The sequence below is a fragment of the Ranitomeya variabilis genome, chromosome 1, assembly GCF_051348905.1.
Source record: "Ranitomeya variabilis isolate aRanVar5 chromosome 1, aRanVar5.hap1, whole genome shotgun sequence".
NCBI lineage: Eukaryota > Metazoa > Chordata > Amphibia > Anura > Dendrobatidae > Ranitomeya > Ranitomeya variabilis.
Genome location: NC_135232.1, coordinates 462,353,377 through 462,373,148, shown reverse-complemented (window position 1 = coordinate 462,373,148; position 19,772 = coordinate 462,353,377).

The following is a 19,772-nucleotide window of genomic DNA, read 5'->3' as shown; positions in this document are numbered from 1 at the left end:
AGGGGCAGTTGCAGGCAAATCTACGTCACTTGTGTCCCTCAAAAAACCAGAACCCGGCCGTGACACGCAACCAATTTCCTGTGCCCCCGGGAAAGGTTCGGCATTAAAAATATACTCATCCCCATCATCCTCCTCGTCCTCCACCTCCTCTTCGCCCGCTACCTCGTCCTGTACACTGCCCTGACCAGACAATGGCTGACTGTCATCAAGGCTTTCCTCTTCCTCTGGTGCAGATGCCTGCTCCTTTATGTGCGTCAAACTTTGCATCAGCAGACGCATTAGGGGGATGCTCATGCTTATTACGGCGTTGTCTGCACTAACCAGCCGTGTGCATTCCTCAAAACACTGAAGGACTTGACACATGTCTTGTATCTTAGACCACTGCACACCTGACAACTCCATGTCTGCCATCCTACTGCCTGCCCGTGTATCCTCCCACAAATAAATAACAGCACGCCTCTGTTCGCACAGTCTCTGAAGCATGTGCAGTGTTGAGTTCCACCTTGTTGCAACGTCTATGATGAGGCGATGCTGGGGAAGGTTCAAAGACCGCTGATAGGTCTGCATACGGCTGGCGTGTACAGGCGAACGTCGGATATGTGAGCAAAGTGCACGCACTTTGAGGAGCAGGTCGGAGAACCCAGGATAAGTTTTCAATAAGCACTGCACCACCAGGTTTAAGGTGTGAGCCAGGCAAGGAATGTGTTTCAGTTGGGAAAGGGAGATGGCAGCCATGAAATTCCTTCCGTTATCACTCACTACCTTGCCTGCCTCAAGATCTACTGTGCCCAGCCACGACTGCGTTTCTTGTTGCAAGAACTCGGACAGAACTTCCGCGGTGTGTCTGTTGTCGCCCAAACACTTCATAGCCAATACAGCCTGCTGACGCTTGGCAGTAGCTGGCCCATAATGGGACAACTGGTGTGCAACAGTGTCATCTGCCGATGGAGTGGTTGGCAGACTGCGTTCTGTGGAAGAGCTGTAGCTTCTGCAGGAGGACGAGGAGGAGGAGGAGGAGGGGGTGCGAACGCCTACAGCCAACTGTTTCCTAGACCGTGGGCTAGGCACAACTGTCCCTAAATTGATGTCGCCTGTGGACCCTGCATCCACCACATTCACCCAGTGTGCCGTGATGGACACATAACGTCCCTGGCCATGCCTACTGGTCCATGCATCTGTAGTCAGGTGCACCTTTGTACTCACAGATTGCCTGAGTGCATGGACGATGCACTGTTTAACATGCTGGTGCAGGGCTGGGATGGCTTTTCTGGAAAAAAAGTGTCGACTGGGTAGCTCGTATCGTGGTTCAGCGTACTCCATCAGGGCTTTGAAAGCTTCGCTTTCAACTAACCGGTAGGGCATCATCTCTAACGAGATTAGTCTAGCTATGTGGGCGTTAAAACCCTGTGTACGCGGATGCGAGGATAAGTACTTCCTTTTTCTAACCAGAGTCTCATGTAGGGTGAGCTGGACTGGAGAGCTGGAGATCGTGGAACTTTCGGGTGTGCCGGTGTACATGGCAGACTGAGAGACGGTTGGAGACGGTATTGTTTCCGCCGGTGCCCTAGATGCAATATTTCCTCCTACAAAACTGGTGGTTCCCTGACCCTGACTGCTTTTGGCTGGCAAAGAAACCTGCACAGATACTGCCGGTGGTGCGGAAAATGGTGGCCTTACAGTGACGGAAGGGATGTTGCGTTGCTGACTAGCTTCATTGGCCGAGGGTGCTACAACCTTAAGGGACGTTTGGTAGTTAGTCCAGGCTTGAAAATGCATGGTGGTTAAGTGTCTATGCATGCAACTAGTATTTAGACTTTTCAGATTCTGACCTCTGCTTAAGCTAGTTGAACATTTTTGACAGATGACTTTGCGCTGATCAGTTGGATGTTGTTTAAAAAAATGCCAGACTGCACTCTTCCTAGACTCGGATCCCTTTTCAGGGATTGCAGACTGAGCTTTAACCGGATGGCCACGCTGTCCTCCAACAGGTTTTGGCTTTGACACGCGTTTTGGGCCAGATACGGGCCCGGCAGATGGAACCTGTTGCGATGTTGATGCCTGCTGCGGCCCCTCCTCCACCTCCGCTTCTGAACTACTGCCGCCTGCACCCTGTTCCCCCAATGGCTGCCAATCGGGGTCAATAACTGGGTCATCTATTACCTCCTCTTCGAGCTCGTGTGCAACTTCGTCTGTGTCACTGTGTCGGTCGGTGGTATAGCGTTCGTGGCGGGGCAACATAGTCTCATCAGGGTCTGATTGTGGATCTGTACCCTGAGAGGGCAATGTGGTGGTCTGAGTCAAAGGAGCAGCATAGTACTCTGGCTGTGGCTGTGCATCAGTGCACTCCATGTCAGAATTTACTTGTAATGGGCATGGCCTGTTAAATGTTTCACTTTCTAAGCCAGGGACGGTATGTGTAAAGAGCTCCATGGAGTGACCCGTTGTGTCGCCTGCTGCATCCTTCTCTCTTGTTGTAGTTTTTGCTGAGGAGGACAAGGAAGCGACTTGTCCCTGACCGTGAACATCCACAAGCGACGCGCTGCTTTTACATTTACCAGTTTCGGAAGAGGAGGCAAAAGAGCTAGAGGCTGAGTCTGCAATGTAAGCCAAAACTTGCTGTTGCTGCTCCGCCTTTAAAAGCGGTTTTCCTACTCCCAGATAAGAGAGCGTTCGAGGCCTTGTGTAGCCTGACGACGAAACTGGCTCCACAGCTCCAGACTTAGGTGGAATATTTTTATCCCCACGACCACCTGATGCTCCACTACCACTACCATCATTACCAGCTGACAATGAACGCCCACGACGACCTCTTGCACCAGACTTCCTCATTGTTTTAAAATCTTAACCAAAGTAACTTTATTTGTTGCTGTCAAACAACTTACACGGTGAGCTATAACTTCAGTATGATTTCAATATCCCTTAACAGGTTGGTGAGACCACAAGGAAAATCAGGCACAATGTTACACACTCTGTTTTCTGTGGCACAAAATCACAGAGATGACACACACGCAGGACTGTCACTCAAGCACTAATGTCAATATTAATCTCCCACCTAATTTATTTATTTTTTTTTCTCAGGGAGACTTTAGAAACCAAATAATATTAAAAAAAAAACAAAAAAAAAAGGCTTTCTATGGCCCACAATTAGAGAGAGAGAGGTGGCACACCCAGGAGTCAAGACTGGCGCACAAGCTGAAAGGGCAATATTACTCTCCCACTGTTTTTTTAAGTTTTTTTTTTTTTTCAGGGAGACTTTAGAAACCAAATAATATTAAAAAAACCAAAAAAATAAATAGCCTTTCTATGGCCCACAATTAGAGAGAGAGAGGTGGCACACCCAGGAGTCAAGACTGGCACACAAGCTGAAAGGGCAATATTACTCTCCCACTGTTTTTTTATGTATTTTTTGTTTTTTAAGGGAGACTTTAGAAACCCAATAATATTTAAAAAAAAAAAAAAAAAAAAGGCTTTCTATGGCCCACAATTAGAGAGAGAGAGGTGGCACACCCAGGAGTCAAGACTGGCGCACAAGCTGAAAGGGCAATATTACTCTCCCACTGTTTTTTTAAGTTTTTTTTTTATTTTCAGGGAGACTTTAGAAACCAAATAATATTAAAAAAACCAAAAAAATAAATAGCCTTTCTATGGCCCACTGAATGAGAGAGAGAGGTGGCACACCCAGGAGTCAAGACTGGCACACAAGCTGAAAGGGCAATATTACTCTCCCACTGTTTTTTTATGTATTTTTTGTTTTTTAAGGGAGACTTTAGAAACCAAATAATATTAAAAAAAAACCAAAAAAAAAAGGCTTTCTATGGCCCACAATTAGAGAGAGAGAGGTGGCACACCCAGGAGTCAAGACTGGCGCACAAGCTGAAAGGGCAATATTACTCTCCCACTGTTTTTTTAAGTTTTTTTTTTATTTTCAGGGAGACTTTAGAAACCAAATAATATTAAAAAAACCAAAAAAATAAATAGCCTTTCTATGGCCCACTGAATGAGAGAGAGAGAGGTGGCACACCCAGGAGTCAAGACTGGCACACAAGCTGAAAGGGCAATATTACTCTCCCACTGTTTTTTTATGTATTTTTTGTTTTTTAAGGGAGACTTTAGAAACCAAATAATATTAAAAAAAAAAAAAAAAAAAAGGCTTTCTATGGCCCACAATTAGAGAGAGAGAGGTGGCACACCCAGGAGTCAAGACTGGCGCACAAGCTGAAAGGGCAATATTACTCTCCCACTGTTTTTTTAAGTTTTTTTTTTTTCAGGGAGACTTTAGAAACCAAATAATATTAAAAAAACCAAAAAAATAAATAGCCTTTCTATGGCCCACAATTAGAGAGAGAGAGGTGGCACACCCAGGAGTCAAGACTGGCACACAAGCTGAAAGGGCAATATTACTCTCCCACTGTTTTTTTATGTATTTTTTGTTTTTTAAGGGAGACTTTAGAAACCAAATAATATTAAAAAAAAACCAAAAAAAAAAAGGCTTTCTATGGCCCACAATTAGAGAGAGAGAGGTGGCACACCCAGGAGTCAAGACTGGCGCACAAGCTGAAAGGGCAATATTACTCTCCCACAGTTTTTTTAAGTTTTTTTTTTATTTTCAGGGAGACTTTAGAAACCAAATAATATTAAAAAAAACAAAAAAATAAATAGCCTTTCTATGGCCCACTGAATGAGAGAGAGAGGTGGCACACCCAGGAGTCAAGACTGGCACACAAGCTGAAAGGGCAATATTACTCTCCCACTGTTTTTTTATGTATTTTTTGTTTTTTAAGGGAGACTTTAGAAACCAAATAATATTAAAAAAAAACCAAAAAAAAAAAGGCTTTCTATGGCCCACAATTAGAGAGAGAGAGGTGGCACACCCAGGAGTCAAGACTGGCGCACAAGCTGAAAGGGCAATATTACTCTCCCACTGTTTTTTTAAGTTTTTTTTTTTTTTCAGGGAGACTTTAGAAACCAAATAATATTAAAAAAACCAAAAAAATAAATAGCCTTTCTATGGCCCACAATTAGAGAGAGAGAGGTGGCACACCCAGGAGTCAAGACTGGCACACAAGCTGAAAGGGCAATATTACTCTCCCACTGTTTTTTTATGTATTTTTTGTTTTTTAAGGGAGACTTTAGAAACCCAATAATATTAAAAAAACCAAAAAAATAAATAGCCTTTCTATGGCCCACTGAATGAGAGAGAGAGGTGGCACACCCAGGAGTCAAGACTGGCACACAAGCTGAAAGGGCAATATTACTCTCCCACTGTTTTTTTATGTATTTTTTGTTTTTTAAGGGAGACTTTAGAAACCCAATAATATTTAAAAAAAAAAAAAAAAAAAGGCTTTCTATGGCCCACTGAATGAGAGAGAGAGGTGGCACACCCAGGAGTCAAGACTGGCACACAAGCTGAAAGGGCAATATTACTCTCCCACTGTTTTTTTATTTATTTTTTTTTTTTCAGGGAGACTTTAGAAACCAAATAATAAGAAAAAAGATAAATAAATAAATAGGCTTTCTATAGCCCACTGAATAAGAGATAGCACACACAGCAGTGGCACACAAGCCCTGACTGAGGCCAATATTTTTCTACCACTGATTGATGTAGTGTTTTTGTGTTGAGGTAGAATTTAGAACACAAATCACGGAAAAAATAAATAGGCTTTCTATGGCCCACTCAGTGAGAGATGGCACACACAGGGATGGCACTGTAGCAGAAATGCCAATCTTAATCTCCCACAAAAAAAAAAAAAAACAGGGACTGTCCTACAATTACTATCTCCCTGCAGTAATCTAAGCCAGGTATGGCAGGCAGCAATAGGAGTGGACTGATGCACAAATTAAATAAAAAGTGTGGACAAACAAAAAAGATAGCTGTGCAGAAAGGAACAAGAGGATATGTGCTTTGAAAAAAGCAGTTGGTTTCCACAGTGGCGTACACACAGCAATACAGCTATCACGGAGCCTTCTAGGGCAGCCCAATGAGCTACAGCGCTGAGGAAAAAAAAAAAAAATAGCTTCCACTGTTCCTGCACACCGAAGGTGGTGTTGGACAGTGGAAATCGCTACAGCACAAGCGGTTTGGTGGTTAGTGGACCCTGCCTAACGCTCTCCCTGCTTCTGACGAAGCGGCAGCAACCTCTCCCTAAGCTCAGATCAGCAGCAGTAAGATGGCGGTCGGCGGGAACGCCCCTTTATAGCCCCTGTGACGCCGCAGACAGCAAGCCAATCACTGCAATGCCCTTCTCTAAGATGGTGGGGACCAGGATCTATGTCATCACGCTGCCCACACTCTGCGTTCACCTTCATTGGCTGAGAAATGGCGCTTTTCGCGTCATTGAAACGCGACTTTGGCGCGAAAGTCGCGTACCGCATGGCCGACAAGCACAGGGGTCGGATCGGGTTTCATGAGACGCCGACTTAGCCAAAAGTCGGCGACTTTTGAAAACGATCGACCCGTTTCGCTCAACCCTAGTGTTCACCATGTTGTGGGGCGTGACACAGACTCTGGGGGTGACTGTGACATTTCATTACCAGTTACAACCACTAGAGCTGAGTATGAGGTTGTGCAGACAGAAACACTGACACAGGGGAACAGTGCTCCCCAAGGTAAAGTCAGGATGGCAGGGGCAGTCGTGACAGAAATTATGACCTGTGTAAGGGGCGACTGCGGGTTCCAGGATGACCGATTGGGTGGTGGTGACTCCCATTCAGATGAGGACACCAGCGGAAAAGAGTGCAGTATGGCTGACTCAAGTGCAAGTGGCAAGTCTTCCTCCCATCGCCGGAGACGTAAAAGAGTCAAAGGGGCTGAACAAATTGCATCCTCTGAGAAGGTTGATAAAGAGGAGGTCCAGGATCTCGCTAATGAGTTGTCTCATGAGAAGCAAAAGGTGGCAGATTTACAGGCCGAGTTAAGGCATCTGAGACAAGCAGCTGAGCACAGGGTGGATAACCTGGAGAAGGAAGTCTCTGAGCTCCGAGGTCACCTGTCAATGTGGCAAAGTGTGAATAAAGCCTTAAGGAAAGTTGTGGAAGTGCTCAGAGAAGCATTAAGTGGTCTTCTGCAAGAGAAGGAGATGCTGGTCACAGACTCACAGCGGCGGTACCAGAATGGTAACGAGGTAAAGATGCCAGTGCCCATCCTGGCCAGGGATCTGGAAGAGTGTAAAGCGGAGGAAGAATTGGCGCTAAAAGCAGAACAAGACAGTCACCCGGTCGTGACAGACGTATTGGTGGAAAGGTCAGAGGCAAAAAGGGAGCAGTCTGTCTATGAAGAGAGTGAGACCCCGCTCTTCAAGACCGTGATTGATGTACCCGAAGAGGTGCAAGAAGCCTGTACCGGTGAGGGTGTGCATGAGGCCTTTAAAAAGGCAGTAGAAGCGTGTAGTGTGCACTGGGCACCAGAGACGAAACAGTTGGTGATACTGTCGACTAGGGAAGTCACAGTGAAGCGGGTGGCTATCCTGAAGGATATGCAAATACAATGTCTTCGTACAAAACAGATGATCTTGTTGAGAAATAAGGAAGCCGCTCGACATTTGGAGCATACCAGGAAAGCTCAAAGTCGGCTGGGCTTTGTGGAAGACATTGTTCAAGTACCCAGAAGTCTGGTGGGGGAAGTCATTGGAAGATTTGGAAAAGTGATGCAGGACCTGGTGAATAGATCCGGTGTGGTAAGACTGAGGATTCCGGATGATGGTGAAGTCCAGGTAACTTGTGAAAATGAGATGGTTCCATTTTTTGTAATTATCTCAGTAGATAGCCTTAGGAACATTCGAGTGCTTCTTGAATACCGGGTGACGTATCTAAAGGAGATAGAGCAGCTAAGACTGGAAGGTCTGAAGATTAATAAACAGCTGCAGAATATAAGATGGCGACCACTTTCAACCCAGGGTATGGAGGTACGAAAAGATACCCTAAAGAATAGAAGAGTCCAAAGAAGTGACTCCTCTGTTAGCTCAGGGCTGAGTGACCGAGGTAGGAGACCCGATAGCAGATGTAGTAGCGAAGGGTCAGACGCAGACCAGACAGTGAGCGCGACTACAAGTGAGACTTATGACCGTGTCAAACGGGGAAGTCGACTATGGAAAGAAAGCTCACGTGAAAGGGTACATGTGGAAAGTGAGTTGACCAAAAAAGGTCTGTTGACACAGACGGATGGTAACTCAAGGGTTGAAGCCCAAGGCCGACAAACTGACCGCTGGGGGCAGGGAAGGCCTATCAAAGGTGACGTGGATTCCCGGTTCGGAACCCCGGGTTTATGTCATGTGTCCACTCCAATAGGGTTGAACAAAGGGGGGAGGTGTTTTGGACCTGGTGGTTAGGTGCACCTGGAATGACCTAATGGTTAAACTAGAAGACAGGACAAGCTCTGGGAAGTGGGAACTCTGCTGACCGCAAATCCTAATCCTAACACACACACTAGAAATAGCTGTGGAGCGTACCTAACTCTCCCTAGATGCCTCTTCACAGCCTAAGAGCTAACTACCCCTAAAGATAGGAAAATAAGCCTTACCTTGCCTCAGAGAAGTTCCCCAAAGGTAAAGGCAGCCCCCCACATATATTAACTGTGAGTTAAGAGCAAAGTCACAAACACAGGGATGAAACAGGTTTCAGCAAAGGAGGCCAGACTTACTAGATAGACTGAGGATAGGAAAGGGATCTATGCGGTCAGCACAAAAAACTACAAAAAGCCACGCAGAGTGTGCAAAAAGACCCCCGCACCGACTCTTGGTGCGGAGGTGCCACTCTGCAACCCAGAGCTTCCAGCTAGCAAGGCAATATCATGTTAGCAAGCTGGACTAGAACTTAGCAAGCACTAAGAAACATATTCAGTACACAATGAACAACAAATGAACTAGCAGGGACTTAGCTTTTGCTGGAGTAGACAGGTCATCAGAAAGATCCTAGAGAGATCTGAACCAGTACTGATACATTGACAGCTGGCATGGAGTAACGATCTGAGTGGAGTTAAATAGAGAAGCCAGCCTAGCCGCAAACGAGGGCAGCTGAGGAAGCAACCTCAGAACCAGCAGTTCCACTCACAGCCACCAGAGGGAGTCCACGGACAGAACTCGCCGAAGTACCATTCATGACAACAGGAGGGAGTTCGAGAATGGAATTCACAACAGTACCCCCCCTTGAGGAGGGGTCACCGAACCCTCACCAGAGCCCCCAGGCCGATCAGGACGAGCCAAATGAAAGGCACGAACCAACTCGGCCGCATGGACATCGGAGGAAAAAACCCAGGAATTATCCTCCTGACCATAGCCCTTCCACTTGACCAGGTACTGAAGTTTCCGTCTCGAAATACGATAATCTAATATCTTCTCCACCACATACTCCAACTCCCCCTCGACCAACACCGAAGCAGGAGGGTCAACGGAGGGAACCATAGGCGCCACATATCTCCGCAACAAAGACCTATGGAACACATTATGGTTGGCAAAAGAAGCTGGAAGGTCCAAACGAAACGACACAGGATTGAGAATTTCAGAAATCTTATAAGGACCAAAGAAACGAGGCTTAAACTTCGGAGAAGAAACCTTCATAGGGACATGACGAGACGACAACCAAACCAAATCCCCAACACGAAGTCGAGGACCAACACAGCGACGGCGGTTGGCGAAACGTTGAGCCTTCTCCTGGGACAATGTCAAATTGTCCACTACATGAGTCCAAATTTGCTGCAACCTGTCCACCACAGAGTCCACACCAGGACAGTCCGAAGGCTCAACATGCCATGAAGAAAAACGAGGATGAAAACCAGAATTACAAAAAAAAGGCTAGACCAAAGTAGCAGAACTGGCCCGATTATTAAAGGCAAACTCAGCCAATGGCAAGAAGGTCACCCAATCATCCTGATCAGCAGAAACAAAGCATCTCAGATAGGTCTGCAAAGTCTGATTAGTTCGTTCGGTTTAGCCATTTGTCTGAGGATGGAAAGCCGAAGAGAAAGACAAATCAATGCCCATCTTAGCACAAAAGGACCGCCAAAACCTTGAAACAAACTGGGAACCTCTGTCCGACACGATGTTCTCCGGAATGCCATGCAAACGAACCACATGCTGGAAAAATAGTGGAACCAAATCAGAGGAGGAAGGTAATTTAGGCAAGGGTACCAAATGGACCATCTTAGAGAAGCGATCACAAACCACCCAGATGACCGACATCCTTTGAGAGACAGGGAGATCTGAAATAAAATCCATGGAAACATGCGTTCAAGGCCTTTTCGGGACTGGCAAGGGCAAAAGTAACCCACTGGCACGAGAACAGCAGGACTTGGCCCGAGCACAAGTCCCACATGACTGCACAAAAGAACGCACATCCCGTGACAAGGAAGGCCACCAAAAGGACCTAGCCACCAAATCTCTGGCACCAAAAATCCCAGGATGACCAGCCAACACCGAACAATGAACCTCAGAGATAACTCTACTAGTCCATCTATCAGGGACAAACAGTTTCTCTGCTGGACAATGGTCAGGTCTATCAGCCTGAAATTCCTGCAGCGACCGCCGCAAATCAGGTGAGATGGCAGACAGAATTACCCCCTCTTTGAGCATACCAGCCGGCTCAGGAACTCCCGGAGAATCAGGCACAAAACTCCTTGAAAGGGCATCGGCCTTCACATTCTTAGACCCCGGAAGGTATGAAACCACAAAATTGAAACGGGAGAAAAATAGCGACCATCGAGCCTGTCTAGGATTCAACCGCTTAGCAGACTCGAGATAAGTCAGATTCTTGTGATCAGTTAAGACCACTACGCGATGCTTGGCTCCCTCAAGCCAATGTTGCCACTCCTCGAACGCCCACTTCATAGCCAACAACTCCCGACTGCCAACATCATAATTACGCTCAGCAGGCGAAAACTTTCTAGAAAAGAAAGCACATGGCTTCATCACAGAGCCATCAGAAGATCTTTGAAACAAAACAGCCCCTGCTCCAATCTCAGAAGCATCAACCTCGACCTGAAAAGGGAGCGAAACATCTGGCTGACACAACACAGTGGCCGAAGAGAAACGATGTTTCAACTCCCGAAAAGCCTCAATGGCCGCAGAGGACCAATTCACCACATCAGCACCTTTCTTGGTCAAATCAGTCAATGGTTTAACAACACTAGAAAAATTAGCGATGAAGCGACGGTAAAAATTAGCAAAGCCCAGGAATTTCTGAAGGCTCTTCACAGATGTAGGCTGAGTCCAATCATAAATGGCCTGAACTTTAACAGGATCCATCTCGATAGTAGAAGGGGAAAAAATGAAGCCCAAAAAGGAAACCTTCTGAACTCCGAAGAGACATTTAGACCCCTTCACAAACAAAGAATTAGCACGAAGAACCTGGAACACCATTCTGACCTGCTTCACATGAGACTCCCAATCATCCGAAAAGACCAAAATATCATCCAAATATACAATAATGAATCTATACAAATACTTTCGGAAGATGTCATGCATAAAGGACTGAAACACAGATGGAGCATTAGAAAGCCCGAATGGCATCACCAGGTACTCAAAATGGCCCTCGGGCGTATTAAATGCTGTTTTCTATTCATCGCCCTGTTTAATACGCACGAGATTATATGCCCCTCAAAGATCTATCTTGGTGAACCAACTGGCCCCCTTAATCCGAGCAAACAAATCAGACAGTAGAGGCAAAGGGTACTGAAATTTGACCGTGATTTTATTGAGAAGGCGGTAATCTATACAAGGTCTCAGAGAACCATCCTTCTTGGCCACAAAAAAGAACCCTGCTCCCAACGGTGACGACGACGGGCGAATATGCCCTTTCTCCAAGGACTCCTTTATATAACTCCGCATAGCGGCATGTCCTGGCACAGATAAATTGAAAAGCCGTCCCTTAGGAAATTTACTACCAGGAATCAAATTAATAGCACAATCACAATCCCTATGAGGAGGTAGGGCACTGGATTTGGGCTCATCAAATGCATCTCGGTAATCTGACAAAAACTCAGGGACTTCAGAAGGAGTAGAAGGAGAAATTGACAACAACGGAACGTCACCATGTACCCCTTGACAACCCCAACTGGACACAGACATTGATTTCCAATCCAATACTGGATTATGGACCTGTAGCCATGGCAAACCCAACACGACCACATCATGCAAATTATGCAACACCAAAAAGCGAACATCTTCCTGATGTGCAGGAGCCATGCACATGGTCAACTGAGTCCATTACTGAGGTTTATTCTTGGCCAAAGGCGTAGCATCAATTCCCCTTAATGGAATAGGATACTGCAAGGGCTCCAAGAAAAAATCACAGCGCCTGGCAAACTCCAAGTCCATCAAATTCAGGGCAGCGCCTGAGTCCACAAATGCCATAACAGAGTAGGACGACAAAGAGCAAATCAGAGTAACGGACAAAAGAAATTTCGGCTGTACAGTACCAATGGTGACGGACCTAGCGAACCGCTTAGAGCGCTTAGGACAATCAGAGATAGCATGAGTGGAGTCACCACAGTAAAAACACAGCCCATTCTGACATCTGTGTTCTTGCCGTTCAGCACTGGTCAAAGTCCTATCACATTGCATAGGCTCAGGCCTCTGCTCAGAGGACACCGCCAAATGGCGCACAACCTTGCGTTCACGCAAAAGCCGATCGATCTGAATGGCCAAGGACATTGATTCATTCAGACCAGCAGGCGTGGGAAACCCCACCATAACATCCTTAAAGGCGTCAGAAAGACCTTTTCTGAAAATTGCTGCAAGGGCACACTCATTCCATTGAGTAAGCACAGACCACTTTCTAAACTTCTGGCAATATACCTCCGCTTCATCCTGACCTTGACACAAAGCCAGCAGGATTTTCTCTGCCTGATCCACAGAGTTTGGTTTGTCATAAAGCAATCCAAGCGCCAGAAAAAAATGCATCTACATTAAGCAATGCAGGATCTCCTGGCGCAAGGGAGAATGCCCAGTATTGTGGGTCGCCACGTAACAAAGAAATAATGATTTTTACTTGCTGAATGGGGTCACCAGAAGAGCGGGGTTTCAAAGCAAGAAACAGTTTACAATTATTTTTGAAATTCAGAAATTTAGATCTATCTCCAAAAAACAAATCAGGAATTGGAATTCTAGGCTCTAACATAGGATTCTGAACTACATAATCTTGAATGCTTTGTACCCTCGCAGTGAGGTGATCAACACAAGAGGACAGACCTTGAATGTCCATATCTACACCTGAGTCCTGAACCACCCAGAGGTTAAGGGGAAAAGAAAGACAAAACACACTGCAGAGAAAAAAAAATGGTCTCAGAACTTCTCTTATCCCTCTATTGAGATGCATTAACACTTTGTTGGCCAGCTGTACTGTTATGGACCTGGTGGTTAGGTGCACCTGGAATGACCTGATGGTTAAACTAGAAGACAGGACAAGCTCTGGGAAGTGGGAACTCTGCTGACCGCAAATCCTAATCCTAACACACACACTAGAAATAGCTGTGGAGCATACCTAACTCTCCCTAGATGCCTCTTCACAGCCTAAGAGCTAACTACCCCTAAAAATAGGAAAATAAGCCTTACCTTGCCTCAGAGAAGTTCCCCAAAGGTAAAGGCAGCCCCCCACATATATTAACTGTGAGTTAAGAGGAAAGTCACAAACACAGGGATGAAACAGGTTTCAGCAAAGGAGGCCAGACTTACTAGATAGACTGAGGATAGGAAAGGGATCTATGCGGTCAGCACAAAAAACTACAAAAAGCCACGCAGAGTGTGCAAAAAGACCCCCGCACCGACTCACGGTGCGGAGGTGCCACTCTGCAACCCAGAGCTTCCAGCTAGCAAGGCAATATCATGTTAGCAAGCTGGACTAGAACTTAGCAAGCACTAAGAAACATATTCAGTACACAATAAACAACAAATGAACTAGCAGGGACTTAGCTTTTGCTGGAGTAGACAGGTCATCAGAAAGATCCGAGAGAGATCTGAACCAGTACTGATACATTGACAGCTGGCATGGAGTAACGATCTGAGTGGAGTTAAATAGAGAAGCCAGCCTAGCCGCAAACGAGGGCAGCTGAGGAAGCAACCTCAGAACCAGCAGTTCCACTCACAGCCACCAGAGGGAGTCCACGGACAGAACTCACCGAAGTACCATTCATGACCACAGGAGGGAGTTCGAGAACGGAATTCACAACAGGGAGGTATGTGGTGCAGTGACCAATGTTACAGCCAGGGGGCACTGCCTGTGCACTTCAAGATGCACTTGGAAGCATAATTACGATGAAACAGTGACTGGCAGTGTTGTGAATGGCCGGTATGTATCGCAGAGGTGGGTGGCCCTGTGATGGAAGCCTGGGTATGTTTTACTCATGCAGATCTACTGCTGAGGGTTTTGTTTGCTTTGGGAAGGCTTCCAGGTGATTGGAGAGATGGGTGGGTCCAGTCACCTACAAACCCACCCAAAGAGGCGTGTCTGAACACCTAAGATGGTTTGGTGTTTAAGGACCTGTGGTGATGTCACGCTCACCTGACTGGCCATGCGACAGGCACCTGGGGGTGGTTACACCTATGTAAAGGAGGTGTGTGTAGCACATGGTGTGAGTGTTTTTGGGAGTCTGTCAGGGTGGACACTTCCATGTGTCCTGGCTGGACACTGCAGAGTGGCCTGTGTGCTGTAGGTCCTGGATGGTCAGTGTTGGAGGCTCCTGGGAGTGGAGTCATCCTGGAAGCACCTAGAGACCGTAGACTTGGATGGTCAGTGTTGGAGGCTCCTGGGAGTGGAGTCATCCTGGAAGCACCTGGAGACCGTAGACCTGGATGGTCAGTGTTGGAGACCCCTGGGAGTGGAGTCGTCCTGGAAGCACCTAGAGACCGTAGACCTGGTCAGACTATGTTGAGGACCTGGGACTGACGTGAAGTCAGCACGAGGAGTGGAACTCCTGAAAGGTAACCCCGGACAAGGGGATTGTAATATATGGCAGAGAAGTTTATCTGCTGCATTAACAGACTGGTGGTCATGATAAGTTCATGGACAAAATGAAAAATAGACTGTTTGTCATGTGGTTTATGCAGTTTAATAAACCAGATTTGACCAGATTTGTGTGAGGTATCGTGCCTGAGTGCTTGAAACCTATGCCAAGCGAGTGTCCCCCAACACACTCAGGTAGCGTATCACCACGATATATATATATATATATATATATATATATATATATATATATATATACACTCACCGGCCACTTTATTAGGTACACCATGCTAGTAACGGGTTGGACCCCCTTTTGCCTTCAGAACTGCCTCAATTCTTCGTGGCATAGATTTAACAAGGTGCTGGAAGCATTCCTCAGAGATTTTGGTCCATATTGACATGATGGCATCACACAGTTGCCGCAGATTTGTCGGCTGCACATCCCAAAGGTGCTCCATACAAGGCAGGATGGATCCATGCTTTCATGTTGTTTACGCCAAATTCTGACCCTACCATCCGAATGTCGCAGCAGAAATCGAGACTCATCAGACCAAGCAACGTTTTTCCAATCTTCTACTGTCCAATTTCGATGAGCTTGTACAAATTGTAGCCTCAGTTTCCTGTTCTTAGCTGAAAGGAGTGGTACCCGGTGTGGTCTTCTGCTGCTGTAGCCCATCTGCCTCAAAGTTCGACGCACTGTGCGTTCAGAGATGCTCTTAGGCCTACCTTGGTTGTAACGGGTGGCGATTTGAGTCACTGTTGCCTTTCTATCAGCTCAAACCAGTCTGCCCATTCTCCTCTGACCTCTGGCATCAACAAGGCATTTCCGCCCACAGAACTGCCGCTCACTGGATTTTTTTTCTTTTTCGGACCATTCTCTGTAAACCCTAGAGATGCTTGTGCGTGAAAATCCCAGTAGATCAGCAGTTTCTGAAATACTCAGACCAGCCCTTCTGGCACCAACAACCATGCCACGTTCAAAGGCACTCAAATCACCTTTCTTCCCCATACTGATGCTCTGTTTGAACTGCAGGAGATTGTCTTGACCATGTCTACATGCCTAAATGCACTGAGTTGCCGCCATGTGATTGGCTGATTAGAAATTAAGTGTTAACAAGAAGTTGGACAGGTGTACCTAATAAAGTGGCCAGTGAGTGTATATATATATTTATATATACATATACACCTATTCTATGTGTACACATTTATTCTACCTATTCTATTCTAGTCTATTCTGTCAGTGTGATTTTACTGTACACCGCACTGAATTACTGGCTTTTCTATAGAACACCGGTTCGTATTTCTCGCAAGTCACACTGTTGGTCCGTGTGTAATCCCTAATTTTCTCACCCCCATAGACTTTCATTGGCAGATTTTTTTGCGCAATACGCTGACAAACGCAGCATGCTGCGATTTTCTACGCCCGTAACATACCGTATATTACAGATGCGTAATATACGGCAGATAGGAGCTGCCCCATAGAGAATCATTGGGCCATGTGCAATCCATATTTTCTGGACGTATTTTCTGCGCTCATGCGTCTGTAAAACTCGCTAGTGTGACGCCGGCCTAATAGATAACATTATTATCCGTGCACGAAATCCTCTTCCTAATCATAAACTCTGGAGAGCCACTTGAGTCCGTGAAAGTGTTGCAGTGGTCAACGTTAGGACAAGCCATGCCACGACCACAGGGGACACACCCATGTCTCTCCACCACCGCATCAAGAAAGGTGGTTATAGGTTCAGATATATATTTAGTACGGTTGATTTAAATAGTCATTTTATGCCGACATATTCCATTTAAGCTGTCCATATTGTGTACTGAAAAGCTATTCAACTTCCTGATATACCTTTTGCATTTCTAATTCATGAATTTCAAGACCTTTGATTGAAGTAATTTAGTAGGAGCGTGTGATGGACAGACAGAAAACTGGTCAGTTTTCTTGGCTTCCTTCTCCCATTCTCAAATAAGCTATATTACCCCTCTTATACATCTGATACAGAGAATCATAATCATGAACAAGAAAAAAGGATTAGTTCAAATTATCAACAAGCCCGTTGGCTACAGCAGATAATATAATTCATCCAAATAAGGAAAAGATAGAATTCATCCACTTTATAAAAAATTCAATTAAAATATCATCATATGGCAGGATGGCAAAATACCTTGTTGACACGTTTTGACTAGTGTTGAGCGATACTTTCCGATATCGGAAAGTATCGGTATCGGAAAGTATCGGCCGATACCGTCACAGTATCGGAATCCAATCCGATACCGATACCCGATCCCAATGCAAGTCAATGGGACGAAAATATCGGAATTAAAATAAACCCTTTCTTTCCTTGTAGGTTAATTCTACATGAAGGAAAACAACTAAGAATAATGTAGGATGTATTGGGGGAGGTGGCGGAGACATTAAAGGCACAGGGGTTTATCCCAATCAAATAGAATAGCAGTATTTTTAATTTTTTTATGACGTTCGGCGTTAGAAAGAATTTGACTATGTTAATTTTTTATTTATTTTGTCAGATATTGATGTTTCACTACTTCCACGCCCTTCACCCTATTTTTTACTTCTCCCACACTTTCTTCTTCATTATCCTCATCATCAGCTTCTGTGACATCAACTTCTTCACCTTATTCATCTTCTTCTTTTCTACGTATATATATTTTTTTTTTTTTACATTGTTCATATTCTTTTTATTTAACTATTATCTTTTTTATATTCAACTTCTTCATCATATTCTTATTTGTGACAGGCATTCCCGTAGTTGTTATCTATAAAAGTTTGAAGATTACACCTTCCGTTCTGCCTGTCACAAAACAGTTACATTTGTCCGCGTTCAGTTTGGCCTGCAGCATCAGGCTTTATCCAGGGGCACCACGAGGAGGAACGGACTCACCCCCATACACTGCTTAGTCTTCTTCTGCTTATAATTTAGATAATATCTTTTGCTCTGATATTTAGTCTTATGCTTAATGTTCTTCTGCTCTTTGTTCTGCAGCCTCTTGTTCTTCTGCTTCTCGGTCTTCCAGGTTGTCGTCGTCATCTCCAGGGTCGTCATCTCCAGGGTCGTCGTCATCGGGGTCGTCGTCATCGGGGTCGTCGTCATCGGGGTCGTCGTCATCGGGGTCGTCTTCAGGGTCATCGTCTCCAGGGTCGTCGTCATCTCGGTGGTTGTCGTCTCTGGTGTCGTCATCATCTTAGGGGTGGTCTTCCGGGTCATCGTCTTTCGGGTCTTGAACTTGGAAATGTAGCAGAAGGTACAAGAAGGCTGAGAAAATGCCGAGAAACAGCTGATGGAACTGGAACTCGGATGGCTACCCGAAGGTCCAAGAGCCAATGGAACTACCGAGGACCAGCTGACGTTACTGGAACCCGGTTACTAAGCAGGAGGTACCCGTGCCTGAAAGCACTACCAAGGACCACCTGACGTTGGTGGAACTCGGATACCCAGAGGGAGGCACCTAAGCCAAAGGCTCTGCCCGGAACCAGCTGACGGTACTGGAACCAGGATGGGGAGCAGAAGGTACAAGAGCAAAAGACACTGCCGAGAACCAGCTGACGGTACTGGAACCCGGATGGGTAGCCGAAGGTCCAAGAGCCAATGGAACTACCGAGGACCAGCTGACGTTACTGGAACCCGGTTACTAAGCAGGAGGTACCCGTGCCTGAAAGCACTACCAAGGACCACCTGACGTTGGTGGAACTCGGATACCCAGAGGGAGGCACCTAAGCCAAAGGCTCTGCCCGGAACCAGCTGACGGTACTGGAACCAGGATGGGGAGCAGAAGGTACAAGAGCAAAAGACACTGCCGAGAACCAGCTGACGGTACTGGAACCCGGATGGGGACCTATTCAAGCTTGTCTTCCTAGGGCCCCAACTGGCGGTGTGTTAGAGCCCAGGGACAGCAGGAGGAGGAGCAGGGGGAGGGGAGTGTAGGCCGAAGCCTGCACAGGCGGCAGCTTTGGGTGTGTTGTGTCTGCGTGGCTTTTGCAGGACACGTTGCCGGCTACACAGCAGGGGAACAGCTGGCGGTGCTGGACCCCACTGACACATTGGCGAGGTGTTTGGCTCTGTGCAGCCAGCACTTCCGGACAGCAACTAGCGTTGTTGGAGCCCGTGCTCTGCAGGTGGAGCAGAGTGTAGGCCGAAGCCTAATTGAACCGATTTCAAAAGTCACCTTTAACCCCCCCTCAGGGGTTACAAAGTAGAAGAGCCACAGCTTATGCAGCAGCAGTGCTGCGCAAGTCAAAGGTTGCTCTTGTAATTTTTCTCCTTGCACACGCTGAATGGAACACGTATAACATTTAGCCCTTTATACAGTCAAACTGTTTAATGGAGGCGAGAGTTCCCTTTGTAATGAGACGCAGCACAGGTGTCAAGAATCCCACCTTGGTGCTGGGTGCAGCCTCCCGAGCGTTGTTATTTGCTGTACAGGAGTCTGCGCTGTCGTGTTATCCCCTGGCCTAGCGCCGTTAGCGCTGCCCATCTTCTGGCATCATGTAATGTCGGCCGGTGCGGTTCGCGATGCCCCTGAATCCCAGCCCCGCAGTGTCTTAACATTGGTAAAACACTGCGGGGCTGGGATTCAGGGCCTGGCGCAGCACATATGTTCGCCTCTCACACTCGGGTCCTTACACCCGCTTCAGACTGTGCGGCGTCATCTGATCCCTTATCGCATGCCACGGCCATGAAGCCGCACAGTCCGAAGAAGGCGGAAGGAGAGGAGGGACAGGCGAACTGATGCACTGATCCTGCCCATGAATCGCACCCTCGCAGTCCCAATAAATAAGACACCGAGGGGCGTTGTGTGGGTCAGGGCGGCCGCAGAGGCGC